The following is a 19,395-nucleotide window of genomic DNA, read 5'->3' as shown; positions in this document are numbered from 1 at the left end:
GCTCATGTTATGGGCAAGGTATATCGATGACATCCTCCTCCTATGGGATGGTACCCTTGACAGGCTGGAAAGATTCATGTCAGATCTGAATCTTAACCAGAGGGGGATCCAACTAAAATTCGAAGCTAGCCAATTTGAGGTACATTATTTGGATCTCAAAGTTAGCATTAAGAACAATGAGTTTGGCACTTCAACATTCTTTAAGGCGACGGATCGCAACTCTTTTATCCCTTTAAACAGTTGCCATCATAGTCAGTGGCTCAGATCGGTTCCAAAGAGCCAGTACCTCAGGCTCCGTAGGAACTGTTCTGACCCTCTTGAGTTTTCTGAGCAGGCCAAGGTACTGACCGGTCGCTTTTTAGAGAAGGGTTACAACTTAGAGTCCCTAAATGAGACTTTGGAGACTGTTAGCCGTATCCCCAGAGAGGATCTTTTGGTGGAGCGACCCCAAGTTGTAGGTGACCAATTTCAGGGCTGTGCTCCCTTTATCACTGATTATTCCATTCAGCATGGGAGTATCAAACAACTTTTGAATAAACATTGGCATTTGGCAAGGAATGACCCCATTCTTAAGGGGCTTTTGCCCGAGAAACCAAAGGTTGTTTTTAGAGGTGCACCATGCTTACGTAATCAGGTTGCACCAAATATTTTAAATCCCCCTCAGAATGGCTTAAATACATTTTTTAATCAATTAACGGGTTTTTATCAATGTAGAAGGTGTAGAGTTTGTTCCCTGAATTCATGTAGGAGTAGACGTACGATTAGGTTTGAATCAACCGTTACAAGGAAGGAGCACCCAATAAAGCCCTTTATTACTTGCGAAACCACAGGAGTTGTGTATTTGATTCAGTGTCCATGCGGCCTACAATATGTGGGCCGTACCAAGCGACCTTTGCGTGTTCGGTTAAACGAACACATTACCAACATCCTTAATGGTTTCGATAAGCATTCGGTGTCAAAGCATTATCTCCTTAAACATAACAGAGATCCATCAAATACACTTTTTTTAGGCATCGATAAATTTAAACCTAATTGGAGGGGGAGTGCTCTAGTTAGAGAAATTTCCAAGCTAGAAATGGCTTGGATACACCGGCTCAAGTGCTATACGCCTCATGGCCTAAATATAGACACAGATATAAATGCGTTTATAAATAATGCTTGATGTCACTATGGTAGTTTTATGTCTATATTATTGTATAAAATGATTTTGTATAGTGCTTTTATTCATTATAACTATTTGTAAACTTTTTAGCCTCATTTTGACTTCACCAGGATGGGACCAATTTTCTATTTTCTAATTTTTCTAATTTTTACTTTTATATATTTTTATTTTTTAATATATTAATGATTGGTTCACTATTTATATTTATTTATATTTACACTATTAATAGTATGTCAATTTGGAGATGGGGGTTGGTTTAATCATGATCCATTTTTTGACTATATATTATCTATATGAATATTAATTTATTTATATAATTATCTTAATCCCTAATGGGGTTTCCTATTTAAGTTTAATTTTTCTTAATATTCATTATTTTGTTTGTAGCATCCTGATTTATATATGTGTGAGGTATTGCTCACTCAGATATAATTATCTATAGGTTGGCAGTTCCAGCTCTGGCCACGAGAGGGACCGACTATATATATTCAGGATGGACCATTAATTTATGCACGTTTTGTATTAAATTCACTTATATGCACAAAACATAAATTTATTATATTTTTAATACTGTCTCTCTTTTATTAAAGAGATAGCTCCCTGTCTTTAGCCTTATTTATATATATATATATTTCTATTTTTATTATTTTTTATCCAGTTAAGGGCACTTAAGGTCCCGCACACACTAAATATCCAGTTTTCCCATTTTCAAAATGGTGATTTGGCTATTTCCGGTTCCTGGCAGTCAAAGCGAGGCTGGGTATATTAAGCGGTGGTTCACTGCAGAGCCCATTCCCATTGAGAACGTCATATTGTGACGAAACGCGTCTGGGACGGAGTGCAGTGACGTCACCGCGTACAGGAAGGGCTCCTGTTAGATGCCGGCCGGCAAATGTTTATTCGCTCTCTATTTACCTTCGCCTGTAAGTAGTTTTAACCTTTTTAATTAAACTCGTTAGTACATACTACCCTATGTGCGGTCTCCTTCCTTTTATGTTGACACTGACTGGGCTGTGACATGCTATGAGGACGATTATCGTTAGTATATGCTGCTGCATCCCATCGTGGATCTCTTAAAGGGACCGTGACCTGATCTATTCCTGGCTGTTATCCGGCGCTTTGGAAGTATCCTACAGTAATTTGAATAACGCTGTTATCAAGTTACCTTTTGGTAAGCCTCAGTCCATATGGTGGCGGGTCACAACTGTCAATCATCTTCACACTGGGTGCTGTCCGGGTTGGAATTTTCGTTTATGGACTTTTAACAATTTGTTTATGTTTTATGCACTTATATGGTGCACACATTTTCGTTTATGGACTTTTAATAATTTGTTCATGTTTTATGCACTCATATGGTGCACCCATTTTTTTCTGTGTTCCACTTGTAGAAAACACAAAGGACTTCACTGTTCATATTATTATATTACTGGTTGGCGCAATTTTTCTTTCCTTTTTATATAAGCATTATAATTAATGGTGATTGAGAGGTAAAGTTCTAGTTTAACTGATTGGGTCTGAGAATTAACTTGGTGTAGTAATATACGGCCTTCTCGATAGTACATGGGGTAGCAAGTGTTAAACCCCTTTATGACCGCATAACATATATTCGGCATCCAGAAAGTGGGCGTTAATCCTGGGTGCTGGATATGTGTTCCTGAGTTTTGTACTGGAAGCACGCTCGATCGCACAGCCAGCACTGAGACCAAACTGTCGGTAACCGCTCCAGGAATTGAAAGAACTGGCTTTCGATTACATGATCGCTTCTATGGCCTCTGATTATCTATCACAATGATATTCATTCTCTAGCCTGTCCCTTCATTGTTTCTGTTCTTCACAGAAGAGAAACAGACCTCTCTAGAGGAGGAAGCTCTGAGCTCTGCAGAGTGTAATTTCAGCTCTCCGCTCCCTGATTTCTGAATTCTCAGACAAGCCTTATAAATTCTGGACTTTAAACAGATGTAGATACAAGAAGGCTGCAGATATACTTATGTAGGAGGATCTGTTTCATCTCTGTGTATCACCTGAAGCCAGTCACTTCACTTGGATATATGTAAAGGTTTACATCCACTTTGATGATTGGAGCGCTTTATGAACATTGAGAGAGACAGATTTTCTTTAGCACTCTGACATCCTGTTTTATTTATACATAAATAAAACTTGCCCCTAAAATCCCTTAGCAGTTCTGTGTAATTCTTTCAATGACAATTCTGGCAGCAACTATTTTTAGAAGGTTATCTGTAGTTTTTCTGTTTGACTTGTAAGTTTACATAGCAAGCATTCTGTATGCACTAATGTTACGTTGGAGTATAATGGGATTGTATGAAAATGGTATTGTATAATTCAGACATGGGAAGTTGGAACCTGCCATTTCAAATTAGTATAAACTGAGAAGTGAGCATTACTGACATTGTGAATATAGTAATTGGGGTTGATTTCTTGGCATGTTGCCGAGGCTGACTGACTAGCGTCTCGCAAGTTAATTATAGCACTGTTAGCAGAGAGAGGAGATATTTAACAGTAAGAGAGATAAAATGGAGTGCAGGGGCTCTGGTAATACAGTAAATGCAAAAGAATTTGTAAATCGTAGGATAATGGTGTTTAATTTCCTAAGTGACAGCTCAAACGTGAGCCTCATTGCCAGCTTTTGATTTAATTGTGCTTGCTGCCTCTTAATAATCATAACCAACATTTTTCTTTTAAGAAGGGAAAAAAAAAGAATTTGCATGTCAGAGAATTGGTAGCAGCATGCAGGCACTCCTGGGTACAGTAGAGGGTTTGTTGCCTGTTCTGACGTTTTCACAGGCTGAGTACCAGAAAATCACAGGCTCTTCTCACCAGGGAACACTTTTCTATGTAAAACATTGGTTATAGGTAAGATTATAGGCCACCGAAAATTGTAAGGTAAAATAGGGGCTGCAAGCCTATATTTTCTTTATTTCACAGTTTATATATTTATTTTTTTTCTAGGAAACCTGTTTCTTTCTTTTTTTATGATGGTATAGTAGCCAATAGAATTCAAATAAATGAACGTTCTGACAGATTAGATGACAATCCATGTCTCTATGAAAAAGGCATAGCGTTGCTAGTGATTGGGTGGCCTGGAAAGCTTTATTATATATACAAGATTAAGGCCCCTTTCACACAGGTGGACCGTTCAGGTCCGCCTGTCAGTTTTTAGGCAGACCTGAACGGACGCTCCATGCAGGTTTATGAAGCGACGGATGTCAGCGGTGACATGTCTGCTGACATCCGATCCGCTAAATTCAGACGGATGGAAAACCTATTTTCCATTTGTCTATCGCACAGGTGTCAAACACAAGGCCCGCAGGACTAATTCGGCCCTCCAGGCCATTTTATGTGGCCCTCGCACCTCTCCTGCAGCTGCAGGAGAGCTCCAGCCCTCCCCTGGTCCTACTCCAGACCTTGTACTTTCTGCTTTCAAACAATGCACCCAGCTTCTTCCCAGCAGCAGCATGAGGAAAGTGGGGTGCACTGTGATGTAAGGGAGAGTTGGGGACTCAACTTCTGATGGTTTGGTGGCTTTGAAATCTAATGTAAGCGGAGGGAATGCACTGGATATCTAATCTTACAGATACAACTGGCCCACAATGAAATTGAGTTTGACACCCCTGGTCTATCGGATCGGATGAAAACTGACTGTAAGGACCGAGAGTGGAGGGCTGCACTCTGACAGTGTGCAGAGACAAAGCTGTCATCTGCCTGCTCAGCGGGGATCAACGGAGCGATCCTTGCTGAGCAAAGCGGAGTCCGTACATGGACACGTCCATGTCAAAGAGCCCTTAAAGGGGTTGTAAGGGTAAAAAAAAAAAAAATCCCTAAATAGCTTCCTTTATCTTAGTGCAGTCCGCCTTCACTTACCCCATCCTTCGATTTTGCTTTTAAATGTCCTTATTTCTTCTGAGAAATCCTCACTTCCTGTTCTTTTGTCTGTAACTACACACCGTAATGTGAGGCTTTCTCCCTGGTGTGGAGAAAGCCTCTTGAGGGGGGAGGGGGCAAGCAGGATTGTCAGGACGCCCACTAACACACAACTCCTTTCTCTATCTGCAAAGAAAAGTGTCCTGACTTGCCTGCTCGCCCCAATATTTGGCAAATATTGTCAAGTTTCATCCCTGTCCCTTGAGACACAAAAATTTGAGCATTTCCACCGTACATTTATTGTATACTTATTATTTTGTTGCAGTTTCATTTTGTGTAGATAAAATAAGAATATGAAAACATAATTTTTTTATGTCTATGCAAAATCAATTTTCCTATATCAGTTGAGTTACTGAAATGTGGCATTCCATAGGCAAAGTTCAGAAATCAGTTGTAGTAAAGGGATTATAACTGAATATGCTGAGTTATTTTTTCTGGGTACTTCCAGAAATGTGTGGCTTAGTAAATGTATTAGAGGAAGAAGAGAGACCTGCAGTGTAGACTTATGCTTTGTCCACAGTAATTCATAACCAGAGACCTCATTTTAGTGCCTCATCCGCCCCCTCAAACAGCTTTCTGAAAATGACAAGATGGATGAAAGCAAAGGAAGATTCTTTATTAAAAAAGTTAACCTTGACCAATAAGATTAGAATGCACCTTTAAGAATGGCTGAGAGGCCCTGGGTCAATGTGCTGCCAGAATAAAATATTCTTTAAAGTTTTACAGCAGCTTCAGTCCCTTTGAAGTTTACTGTAGTATTTTTGGAAGAAGAAAAGCAGCTACTTTTACTGTACATTCGGGGGTTACCACCCTGTCTGAAAAATTGTAACCCTCCTAATTCTGTTGCTTCAACCCTATCAATAACTTGGCACAATGTCTCTCTTTTTTCTTTTTTGGGTTTAAAGTTCATCCCTATGTATGTTTTATGTATGCCTTTGAACATGCAGTTGTTACGATTGGAAATACAAACCTGCATTCCAAAATGCAAAGGGCATTTGCAAATGCAAAAAAAAATAAACACCTGACAATTTATTGTATCCTTTTTAGTCTGGGGAGATCTACTTATAATTTTAGAGATTGTATTGGTGAGATCTCATCACCTAGGTTCCTGATTCTGTCCATGAGCTATGGCCATCATGAGGCGTTCCCATTTTTGCTCTTTGATTTTTCTACCTTCATATTCTTTAGAATGCAATAGGGCAGGGATAAACAATTAGCGGCAACAACAAAACCTGGGGAAAAACTAAGCCTCCTTACCGACCAGCCTGCAGAACAACCAAATTAACCGGTCTAACAGTATGCGTTAAAAACAGGGGTTTTGTCTGCACGCCAAACACCCAGCATATAGCACAATGGCTGCAAAGGTGTTGGTGCACTGCTAGACCAATATAAACACCACAGGTGAAACAAAAACGTGTCCACCGCCCCCATCTATTGCTGGCAATCGCAGTAAGTGGCATAGGAAGGCTAACAATTAGCGGCCCTCCAGCAGAACTACAAGTCCCATGAGGCATAGCAAGATTCTGACAGCCACAAGCATGACACCCAGAGGCAGAGGCATGATGGGACTTGTAGTTTTGCAATAGCTGTATGTCCGCTAATTGCATATCCCTGCAATAGGGGAGGCTGAGGTGAAGAAATTTAGAACCTAGTTTGAAATGGCATGGACATCTCACTCTTGAACTATCTAAGGCCTATAAGAAGCCAGGCTCTGCCTGTAGCTAAAATATCGGTTTTGGCTAGGCTGACCATTTCAGTGAGGATTCTTATGATGTAGGAGCACAGAACCACATGGAAATCGAAGGGCAACCAGCTGACCAGCAACTGTGGGGTCTTACTGGACCCTTATAGGAGTTTACTAAAACGTTTTTGAAAGGATGGGAGCACCAGATACATATTATTGGATATGTACACCAGAATTAAAGTTTTACCAGTGCTCAGGATATCATTAATATCCAAATTGGAAGAAAGGGACCTTCTATGTGGGCAATTTCCAGATGACCGCCCACAAAGAAAAAAATATCTTCTATTCTTCCTCAATGAAATTACTAACGTTTTTGAAAGGATAGGAGCACCACACCATCTTTTATAGTATGTTTTTATTTATTTTGTAACCACCAACACAAGCAGGGCTCTGTCCACACGGCTGTGTCTTTCATTCAGAGGTTTGTGAATAAATGAACTACAACTACCGTCAGGCATTGCAGCAGACGGCTTGTAGTTCTCAATAAACTACCAGGGCATTGGTGAACGCTTTTGTAGTTCATTTATCTTCCTGGACTTCAGTAACTACCTGCCCGTATCGGGGGGTAGAGGCAGACAGTTATACTGATAATCTAAGGAGTGTGGCACTGCAATCGTAATCTACTATTCACGGGTGTAATGCTTTACAGGCTCCTGAGAAAAAAAACGTGCAAAAAGATTTGCAAGTGTTGATTTTTATTTAAAGGTTAACTTGGCCTTTAAGGAAAGCCTTGCGTCAGTTTTGTAAAGCTTTCTAACAAATGCACCAGATTCAGGTACTCTTTATCACTGCTATTTTTAGCATCCTGTCACCATGGCTATGACATACTCCAAAATAATTACCAGCATCTCACACATAAGGTTACTTGCAGTAGTTAAAGGAGAAGTAAGGCCAACGATCTTTTTGTTTTGCACTTAGTTTTGCACTTCTGTGACCCAGATTCAGCAGACAGCGAGCTCCACTGTCTATTTTCCCCTACCCAACCGGTCCAGTCTCTGGAGAGATCCTGACATTAATGTCTGGATCCACCCAGTTGCCTGACTGGCAGCTCGTTCTGCCTCTCATGCCCTGTACACACGATCGGTTCATCCAATGAAAACGGTCTGATGGATTTTTTCATCAGATATCCGATGAAGCTGACTTTTATCAGTCTTACCTACACACCATCAGTTAAAAAAACAATCGTGTCAGAACGCGGTGACGTAAAAAAAACACAGCGACGTGCTGAAAAAAATGAAGTTCAATGCTTCCAAGCATGCGTCGACTTGATTCTGAGCATGCATGGATTTTTAACCGATGGACGTGCCCAGACGATCGTTTTTTTTCTATCGTTTTTTTAACCATCAGATCATTTTAAAACAAGTTCCTAGTTTTTTCACCGATGGATAAAAAAACGATGGGGCCCACACACGATCGGTTCGTCTGATGAAAATGGTCCATCAGATCGCTTTCATCAGACGAACCGATCGTGTGTACACGGCATCAGTGTGTTGGGGAGAGCTTGAGCCAGCTGCTACCATCCCTCCCACAGCCCGGTGCTCCAGTGAGCGCTAGATGGGCTGAGCAGAGAACTGGCGACTGACATTATTGGGCAGCAAGGGACCAATGCAATTTTGAATTGAGGCTGCATCCTCCCAGGTCAGTATATATGTGTTTTTTTTTTTTTTATTCCCACACTTCTCTTTTAAGGTCAACGGAAAGACACTGTGCTCAGAGTGAGGCATTTTGTGTTGAACAGCTGTCATTATTGTGACAGCTTCCTGCACAGGTCTTATGGTTGCTAGGACAACGACTGCCTCCAGCTTCATAGTTGCCAATTGACCCCAGCCCTCTTCAGCTGCCAACTGTGAGGTTACCCATGTAAACAAAGGAGTGGGGGACACTTCCTGATGTTATTATCTAAAATAACATTGGCCAGCAGCTGAATAGGGCTGGGGATGCATAATTGCTTGCTATGATGCTATTGGCTGCGCAGTGTATTAGCAATCAATGCAGCTGTGCAAGTGGGGCTTGTTCTGGAAATGTTATAGATGGGCAACTCCTATACTCATATTGATTGATGGTTGCAAATTAATAACTACTGCAGTATGGAACAGACACAAAAGATACACTCGGCATCATTCCAAATAACTGTTCTGCTTATTCAACACATTTGATTTTTTTTTTATACACATGATTACGTAGGTATCACATTAATATTACAGTTGTACTTTTATGGTAACAAGGGGCGTAACATAGGTAGGCTAAATTTTAATCAGGACTTGAAAGAACGCAACATGTAATCAAAATATTATTAGTGCCGTGTGCACAATCAGTGCAGTGTGTAATACATAGGTAAAGCATGCAAAATAAAATACAATTATATGCAGAATTTACAATTTACTTAACAGCACCGAGGACAGTAGTGTCTGCAGTATGGACACTCTGACATCAGTGCTGCCCCCCACCATTCCTCTGGTATATTCATCTACTTGTCTCTGATTTGACGCAGACACTGACATTTGTTGTGCGGAGGCACAACAGTTTTCTAAAGAGTGTCCTCTATGAATTCCCCAGTCTGAGTTCCCTACCCAAAACATATACTAGTTGTAAGCTTGTTTGGTGACTGAAACGCAAGCATTATTGATGCCAGACTAAACCAGATAACTGACATTTTTTCAGGAGATCAGCAATGACAGCCCTATACTGACAAATTTCTTTAAAGTAATTGTCTGTTGAATTCATATTTCCTGTTTTTACCTTGTTACACAAAGTTTTGCATTGAATTTTGAATGAAAATAAAACAAAAAAAATGTCATTGACTCACGATGGCCCAGGCCTGCACATGGTTACATTCAGTCACATCCTGTTTTAAAGAGATTTGTTTGATTTTCCACCCAGCCAAACTCTCACACATCGTCTTGTTTTGATCATCTGTAAGGCGTTTCAGTCTCCTAATTGAAAAATATGAGCATCATTTTTCCATCAGACTATGGTGTAATCATTCATTCTATCCCTAATGATTATCGAACTAGGCGTAGTACATTCCTAATGCTGGCATTAACTTTATCACCGTGAAAGTTCCACCTCCCATCGATCTGCCCTGGCTTGAATTTTGGGAGGTGACACTTTTATCATTAAATTTACAGACATAATTTAGTAAGTCAATTACATGCATGTTTCTTATTCAACATGGTGTGACCTGCAAACAGATTTTATTTAAACTTGCACAACGATCGTGTAATGTTCCTGCATAGAACACCTCTACAGTCAGAGGGCCGGTAAAGAATTGCTTCCAAGTCAGGTAATTTTTGAAATGGTCGGCATTTGTTTTGTGTTGGGGCTCATTCGCGCTGCATCCTTTTTTTGGGCACTTAGTAGGAGATTTTAATCTCCAAGAGGACTTCAAAGTTTGTGCTGAGCCAAGTAGCTCAACTCACACTTCTATGTTGGGCAACGTGGCCTAATGCTGCGTACACACAATCAGGCTTTTGCCTGGCCAAATCTCTTCGGAATTCTGACGGAATTCCATCGGAGAAAAATAGAACATGTTTTATATCTAATCTCCGATGGAATTCATCTGAATTCATCTGAATTTTCGATGAAAAAACTCCGATGGGGCTACACGCGATCGGAAAATATCCGATGGAAAAAGTCAGTCAGACTTTTTCCATCGGAAATTCCGATCGTGTATACAAGGCATTATTATTTAACATTACAGACACTACCAGCAGTGTTCCGATTGCAAGTGCCTATTGTTCTATATGGCTTCTGCCAGCAGACCTCTATGGGGAGATTGTGGTCCAAACTATGGAAAAACCTGCCCATAGAAGCACCCTGCATTGGGTGCTCTTCTGCAGCCACCCCTTTAAAGATAGGGCACTAGGCAAGGTTTTTTTTTGTCTATATTTTCTTTTTGCTGTCACTGATGACCCTTCATGTTTGTGTTTCTACTCTATGTTTGTAGGTGGTTTGTTTGAACTTTGCATATGTTGGCATCCTGCTGGTTTTTGGAAAGATGCTAAGGCTAGCTTTGCACAAAGATTTTTCTCATTGGGTATGCAAGCTGAAGGAAAGGAATCCAATAGATTCCTCTATCAGTGCTAAACAGCAAGGATGGAAGAATCTACACTGATGGCCATTGTATTCAGTAGCCATGGCTTTTTTGAAAACCCAAACAGTGACAGCATTTTCCATTGTTCAACCATCAAGTTTCTACCCAGCTTCTTTGATTTGTCAACCGATGTTTGTTGAGCTGAGTGGTGTCGACAGAGCTAATTATGGCTGGAATTTCAAACGATTTACCAGGTATGGGCCGAAATTCAAACTGTATGACCAACTTACATTGCAAATTTTGCAATGGACAAACGTTAATTTTGTAGCGCCGATGTGACATCTTACAGATCACCAATCACTCCATAAAACAGCCAAGAGTGACTTTTAGGGCACGTTCACGCTTTAGTTTCTGAAAAGCGGATCACTCTTTCGAGAGCATTTGAGCATTTGTTTCGCTGTCTCACCATCTGTCTTAACCCCTTGAGCCCTGCACTAGTGTTCTTCAACTGCATGCATTGCACGGGGTTGCAGGACACTTGCTAAGGGGCCCATTCACTTGCCAGGCATTTTACCAACCCCTCAACCTGCTAGTGGAGAGAGCCCTTAACCCTCTGAAACGTCTTATTGACAGTGAAAGTTGTGTGTCTGAGCTGATATGGTTTGGTGAAAGACTGTACATCACATAACATAAGTAGCTCTTGTTTATTATTCACCTGATATCTTACATAGTGCAGTCAGTTCTGTGCCGTTAAAGTGGATGTAAACCTTCCATACACCCAGTGAAGTGAACTGTCTCAGATGATACACAGGGATGAACCAAATTTCCTTACATAGATTTTACATGTAGATCTGCTGTCTTCACATTTATATACGGTTTAGAAAGTTCAGATAGTTTTAGATTTTCTCTTCCTGTTTAACACACAGAGTGTGATGTCTGGGCACACAGCCAATATAGCTAAAATTGCTGATTGGAGGAAAATCACACACCCGCTCTCCGCATTGGCTGAGACTCTCTTAAGGGGGTTTTGTAACAGGGCCAGCTCCCTGCTAATCAATTTTAGCAACCTCCCCCGACAGAAATTTCAGGCTGCTTTTATCTGATGTGTCCAAGAATTTGTCAGGAGTTATCAGGCTGATAAGAGGAACTGTTCAGGAGAGAGCTACAGGACAAAACACTGCAGATATATGTGCCCAGCTCAAATTTCATGAATTGGTTTTACATCCACTTTAAAATGGATCTGAACCCAATAACTAATATTTCATATTTCACTAGACGCTGGTAATGATGTCCAGCTGGCCCTGGAGCCTGTGCATGTAGACGGGAAGAGACCGTTGAAGATCAGCAGCACTGAGACACACACGAAAGAAAGAAAAATAATGCAAAAACAACATTTTCTGAAGGAAAAATGGCAGTTGTTTAGGATAGACAGTGCTTTGAACAGTAAGTATTGTCTAGTTTGAGTTTGGACCTAATTTATTTTATCAATTGGCTGAATATGAAATGTAAATAATAGCAGCAAGGATTCACAGAGCCCCTTTGGAAGCATCTGATTTCTTCGTCGTTATATGCGGGGATAGACCGTACTATAGTTCAATGCCCATTGAATGTTTGACTCGGATTTACTGACCACTGAAAGTTTGTGTTGGATAGAAAAACATGGGGGTCAGCTGCTTTGTAAATATAAAATCATTTTGGAAGTGGGAATGGAGTTTTTAATTTGCACTTAAGAAAATGATTTGCAATATAAAACCTTGCATGTACACTTGGAGATGTAGGTGGTCACCTGTCAGGCAAGGAACACATTTGAATGCTTTTGAAAAGTGCTGCGTTATATATTATCAGCTGCTGTAGTCTAAGGAGGCTCAGGAGGGCCAGGCTGCAGGTATTCTGTGCTATGAGATGACTAGACAGGAAATTGTCTTTGTGTAGGCTTGTATCTACCTTCATCAAAACCACCAACATCTCAATATAATCAGATCTAGTTGTATTCTGTATTGTCTGCTTGTCTAAGTACCATCTGTCACATTTCCTACTGATTACTCTTTTCAAAGTGAAGAGGTACACCTAAATAAAAAAAAATCTCTATTGTAATTGATGATGAATTTCTGAATATTTTTACATCTGTATTCGTAATTGTTGCTAAAAGTCCTCACCAAGCTCTTATACTCCGCATCCCTTTAGCTGAAGCGTTTGTCAGTTTTGTTTGCAGTTTATGATGGAGTAAAAGTGTTACTAAACCCAGCACTCTGCATTCACTATATTACAGTACAGCCCACAGTACACAGAATATGGAAATGCAATTATTTTGAGTAATTATAAACTGCTAAATACCCTTTTTTCATCAGCAGTTAGAGCAGTCTTGTGACTTCTATCAGTGTCTGTTTAACCGCTTCAGCCCCGAACCATTTTGGTGGTCAAATACCAGGCCACTTTTTGCGATTCGGCACTGCGTCGCTTTAACCACGTCAGCGGACCATATTGCTGGTCAATGACAGGGGCAGTTTTTGCGATTCGGCACTGCGTCGCTTTAACTGACAATTGCGCGATCATGCGACGTGGCTCCCAAACAAAATTGGCATCCTTTTTTCCCCACATATAGAGCTTTCTTTTGGTGGTATTTGATCACCTTTGCGTTTTTTTATTTTTTGCGCTATAAACAAAAATAGAGCAACAATTTTGAAAAAAAAAAATGAATATTTTTTACTTTTTGCTGTAATAAATATCCCCAAAACTATATAAAAAGACAATTTTTTTCCCTCAGTTTAGGCCGATACATATTCTTCTACATATTTTTCTTAAAAAAAAAACGCAATAAGCGTCTATTGATTGGTTTGCGCAAAAGTTATAGCGTCTTCAAAATAGGGCATCGTTTTATGGCATTTTTATTAATATATTTTTTTTTACTAGTAATGGCGGCGATCAGTGATTTTTATCGGTACTGCGACCTTATGGCGGACACTTCGAACACTTTTGACACATTTTTGGGACCATTGGCATTTTTATAGCGATCAGTGCTATAAAAATGCATTGATTATTATAAAAATGCCACTGGCAGGGAAGGGGTTAATACTAGGGGGCAAGGAAGGGGTTAATGTTCCCTGTGTGTGTTCTAACTGAAGGGGGGGGGTGGGACTGACTTGGGGAAATGACTGATCGCTGTTCATACATTGAACAGACGATCAGGCATTTCTCCCCCTGACAGGACCAGGAGCTGTGTGTTTACACACACAGCTCCCGGTTCTCGCTCTGAAACGAGCGATCGCGGTTGCCCGGTGGTGATCGTGCCCGCCAGGCACGCGTATCGGGACCAGGGGCGAGCAGGGGGCACGCATGCGCCCCTATTGACTGATTTGCAAGATGATGTAATATTACGTGATCTCACGCAGCCGAGCCGACCTGCCGCCGTATAACTGTGGCGGCTGGTTGGCAAGCGGTTAACTGACAATTGCACGGCCGTGCGACTTGGCTCCCAAACAAAATTGACGTCACTTTTTTTCCCCTACCAATGGAGCTTTCTTTATGTGGTATTTGATCACCTCTGCGATTTTTATTTTTTGCGTTTATAAACAAAAAAAGCGTAAATTTTGAATTTTTTACTTTTTGCTATAATAAATATCCCCAAAAAATATATAAAAATTTATTTTTTCTTCATATTAGGCTGATATGTATTCTTCTACATATTTTTTGTAAAAAAAAATCGCAATAAGCGTTTGGTTTGCGCAAAAGTTATAGCTTCTACAAATAAGGGGACTGTTTTATGGCATTTTTATTAATAATTTTTTTTTTACTAGTTATGGTGGCGTTCAGCGTTTTGTTTTTTTATTGTGACTGCGACATTATGGTGGACACATCGGACACTTTTGACACCATTTTGGGACCATTGTCATTTTTACAGCGATCAGTGCTATAAAAATGCACTGTTTACTGTAAAAATGACACTGGCAGTGAAGGGGTTAACCACTAGGTGGCGCTGCAGGGGTTAAGTGTTCGCTAGGGAGTGATTCTTACTGTTGGGGGGGCGTGGCTACACGTGACACGTCACTGATGACCGTTCCCAATCACGGGGAACTGTTTACAAAGGCATTCCCCTGTTCTGCCTATGCCGACCGCAATCGCGGCCCACCCGGGAACATCGAGTTCCCGGGACCCGTGGCCCACAGAGGCACAGATTTAAAGGGACGTACCTGTACGCCAATCTGACTGCCGCTGCCATGTTGTCGACGTACATAGTCGTGCAGCAGTCGGCAAGTGGTTAAAGCTTTTAGGAGGAGTTTTTATTCTGCTCTGACTGTCCTATGATGCTGCAGGTCCCCTGACCCTCTGTCTGGACAGTGCCAATTGGCCCTGTGCTGATCACCTACACTCTCCCAAGAAAAAAACTTTCTAGCAATACACACCAAACTGAGCATGGGCCTTTAGCCTCTGTTCTATCAGGAGATGGTTTGGGGACTTTGGAGGAAGAGGAGGAGCAGAGAAGACAGGATCAAATGGCCTTTTTTATACAATGCCGAGGATTTACCTCTTAGGTTCCACAGTGAGTATAACAAGCATGCTTTACTGCATATACAGTCTCATTTTACTGTTGTGGGTTTAGTAAAACTTTAAGGACAGAAAGGTGGGAGAAAGGTGGGAGCTGCCATCGCTACCTTGTCTATCAGGATTGTGACCGCTTACGTTTGCTTCACTGACCTGCTGAAGGATAGCAGGTCTGGGCTCCTGAAACTCTGCTGACTGCATGTTTGGTTACTGCTGGCAATTAATAAACAGTATGTAAACCCTGACATTGAACTTCTTCTCTTATTTTGTCCCTTTTGGTCTGTTAAATATTAAAATTGTTTAGTTGTATCTGTTCGGTTTTTGCAAAATATACCTGTTGAATCGGCCACTAACATTCTTGTTATGGAGAAGAGGATAGGAGGGGGTGTTCTGTAGTCCGGTCGTGGAGTGCCAACTCCATTTCTCCATAGACACAGTATTGTTAGGAAGAGTGGTTGGCCTCAGACAGGAAGTCTGTTACTGGCGGGATCTTCTGGCAAAAATAAAAGCAACAAAAATGCAGCCACCACACCTACGTTTTTTGTTGTAAATTGTAATGTATGACATTTTTGGTCTTTGGTTTAGATACAGTTTTCAGGAGAAATGTTCATCCATTATTATTTATGCAGCTAAGGGGCAATTTGTGCCATAATTTGCAGGCCTCAGCTCATTAACCTCTAAGTGAGAGCCAAATGCCGATTGATTTCTAAGCTTCTATTTGAAATCGGCTGTGCTGACCCAGACTGGGTGTTCTTTATGGCGCTGCCAAGTATAGTCCATGAACTGAATAGGTATCCAATAGCAGCAAATCCACCAACAACCATTCTGTTTTGGTATATGTGATATCAGAGATGCCTGGTACACACTTGCTGTGTACACACGATCGGACATTCCAACAACAAAAGCGTGGATTTTTTTTCCGACGGAATGTTGGCTCAAACTTGTCTTTCATACACACGGTTGTAGGAAATTCCGATCGCCAAGAACGCGGTCACGTACAACACTACGACGAGCCGAGAAAAATTTAAGTTCAATGATTTAGAGCATGCGTCAAATTGATTCTGAGCATGCATAGGATTGTTGTGCATCGGAATTGCAGAGACGATTGAAATTTCCGACAAGAACTTTTTTGTTGTCGGAAAAATTGAGAACCAGCTCTCAAACATTTGTTGCCGGAAAGTCCAATGGAGCCTACCCGCGGTCGGATTTTCCGACAACAAAATCACATCGAACATTTGTTGATGGAAATTCCGACCATGTGTATTCGGCATTTGAGTTCTTTTTTCGATCCCCCCAGTGGGCTGAACAAAAAAAAAACAACTATGGAGCTTGCGATAAGGTCTTTGTACTAGTTAGTACAGCGATTTCCCCGCTGTGCTATTGTGCTTTGACAGGGGGACATCTGCAGATTTTTTTCTGGTATGCCCGTTCTATAGAAGCCAGAAATGGCCAGAGAACAGTGTATGGCAGGCCTAATGCCTCGTACACACGGTCGGACTTTCCGTGAAAAAAAGTCAGACAGGCTTTTTTTCTCTGAAAGTCCGGCCGTATGTAGCCTTCATCTGACTTTTTATGTCGGAACCTGTTCTCTTTCTTCCGTCGGACTTCCGATGGACTCACGGCGGACTTTTGCACGGTCAAAAGTCCAACCGTGTGTACGAGGCATAAGGCCTCATTCACACGGACAGACCATTTGGGTCCGCCTGTCAGTTTTGACGGCGGACCTGAACGGCCGCTCCATGCATCCCTATGGAGCGTCGGATGTCAGCGAAGACATGTCCGCCGACATCCGACCCTATCCGATCCGCTAAAAACAGACATATGGGGGGCACGTCCCCATCCGTCCATGCGGATCGGATCGGGTAAGATCTAATGAAAACGGACATGCTGTTCGTTTTCATCAGATCGCTCCATAAGAGACAGCGCTGCCCGACAAGCCCCTCCCCGCTCTGTGAGCAGAGAGGAGCTTGTCATCCGTCGGCTCAGCGGAGATCTGCGGACTGATCTCCCGCTGAGCTGGCGGGAGCAGGCGGACTCCGTAGGAACGGAGTCCGCCTCGTGTGAATGAAGCCGAAGTCTGTGCGCAGCCAGTCAGTGCACTCTTGCTTTCCAGTAACAAGTTTACAGCCTGGTGAGGGTACTGAACCAAGCCACATTGATTAACTACTGTGTAGGCTGCATATGGGTCCAGGATCTGGCTGTGATGTCTGGCAGGGATACCTGAATCACAAGACGGGCTGAACAAATAAAGTTTGCATTTCAAATGTGTATTTAGCTGTTTGATTGGAGTTTGGCTTTATGCAGCACAATGTTGCTAATGCTAATTCTATTTCTGTTTCTATGTCAGGTACTGTTTAATTAGGTTAATATCCATTAACATATTACGTTTCCTGTCACTTTCTTAGCATATGAACTTATAGCTGCATTAGCTTTCATCTGAAGCCTCATGGGTCAAATGGCTGACAGATGCACTAAAACTGGGAAATCCTGAAATTCTGGGCAGTATATTGAGGGAACCTCGGCTTCTAAAGTCCTTTTATACAAGCCCCTATTTATACTTTGCTGCAAGTGTTTGCTTTGCATTGAATAGCATTCTTGATCCTTCAATGTGTCGCCAGCCAGAAATGTGTTCCAGGCGTCCACAGCTGCACAATGCGTTTACTATACAGCGACATTGTTATTTTTTTCTGCTTTTGTTTATTACAGTCGCAACGTGATGCTAACTAAAAAGAAACACGATCAAGAAGCTTTTAAAAATAATTTATATTCACGTCAAAACTCTTTGTAGACTGGCTTAATTGAAGGGTGAGGATTAGTCGCAGTAAAATTAGTCCCAAAGTCCTAGCCGTCTAGATGACTGTGGAGGGATGACTGGGCCTTTTCTAGTGTTGCCAATTGCATGGCGTGTTAGCTAATCTTCTGGCTCCAAGCATTATGACATCATGGGAATTGAGCACTGGTCACGACTAGCACTAGTATACAGCACATAAAAAGAGGTTTTCTTTTTTTTTTTGTAAGTAATTGGTTATTAAAGCGAACTGTGCATCTGACGACATATTTACAGGACAGAAAGTTTCTACAGAGTACATCTTCATCTAGAATAACTTCATGTGGACCTGTCACTAAAATTCACACCTACCAGCAAACAGTGCCAGTCTCTTGTCATGGAAAAATAATCATTGCTTTTAACATATGACCTAAAAAAAACAGATCACATGGCTACCAGGAGCATTGTGGGAGTTTTATGGCATCAGAGACTGCGGAGATTAAATTTTTTTCCAAAAGATTGCTTCTTCGTTGTAGACTTTCAGGCAGATGAGGATCAGAGTTAAGCTTCGTACACACGATCGGATTTCCATCGGACGAATCCATTGAATTTTGTGCGAAGGGCGTTGGCCATGAACAGACGGCAGAACTTTCAGCCAAAATACACAAAACGACGTGGTTTTCCAGCTCTTTAGCGCCACCCTTTGGGCAACTTCTGATAATGTTTTCTTATGGTTAGCATTGGTTCGGAGCATGCGTGTTTGTACTTTTGGATTTTTTTTTACGATGGACTTGTGTACACGCGTTCGGATAACCCGACATTCTGACAACAATTGTCCGATGGAGCATAGAAACGGTCGGATTATCTGACAAGACCCTGCCACCACACATTTGTTGTCGGAAAATCTGATCTTGTGTACGAGGCTTTACACCCAGGAAGACAATACTCACTTATAATGAGCAATAATGGCTGCTGCGGCCATTTTCCATGACAAGGAATTACCGCATTTATCGCGGTATGACTCGCTCCCGCGTATACCGCGCACCCCTAAAGTGGCCCCCAATCCTGTGGAAAAAAAGTTTTTTTGTTTTTTTGTTCTTACAGTTTTGGTGTCTTGCGCGGCGTCCATCAGCGGCCTCGTCGGGTCCGGCGTCCTTCTGCGGCTTCGGGTGTCCTCTTCGGCGGGTCCAGCGTCCTTCTGCGGCAGGTCC

The 19,395-nt window shown here is 41.6% G+C and overlaps 1 protein-coding gene across 4 annotated transcripts in view; it reads left to right on the top strand.

The window, feature by feature from the left end:
- CUX1 (cut like homeobox 1) overlaps positions 1 to 19,395 on the top strand; it is a 429,361-nt gene that overhangs the window by 119,461 nt on the left and 290,505 nt on the right. Inside the window, exon 1 of one of the 4 annotated variants that reach the window (XM_040338416.1) lies at positions 9,279 to 10,128. The exons of the other annotated variants lie outside the window; for them this stretch is intronic. The gene's annotated coding sequence lies outside the window, so the exon portion shown is untranslated. Of the gene's footprint in view, positions 1 to 9,278; positions 10,129 to 19,395 lie in introns of those variants that run through there. 4 annotated transcript variants of the gene reach the window in all.

Source organism: Rana temporaria, chromosome 2 (assembly GCF_905171775.1).
Source record: "Rana temporaria chromosome 2, aRanTem1.1, whole genome shotgun sequence".
NCBI lineage: Eukaryota > Metazoa > Chordata > Amphibia > Anura > Ranidae > Rana > Rana temporaria.
The sequence above is the reverse complement of the archived record's forward strand: the minus strand, read 5'-3'. Positions and strand labels throughout refer to the sequence as shown.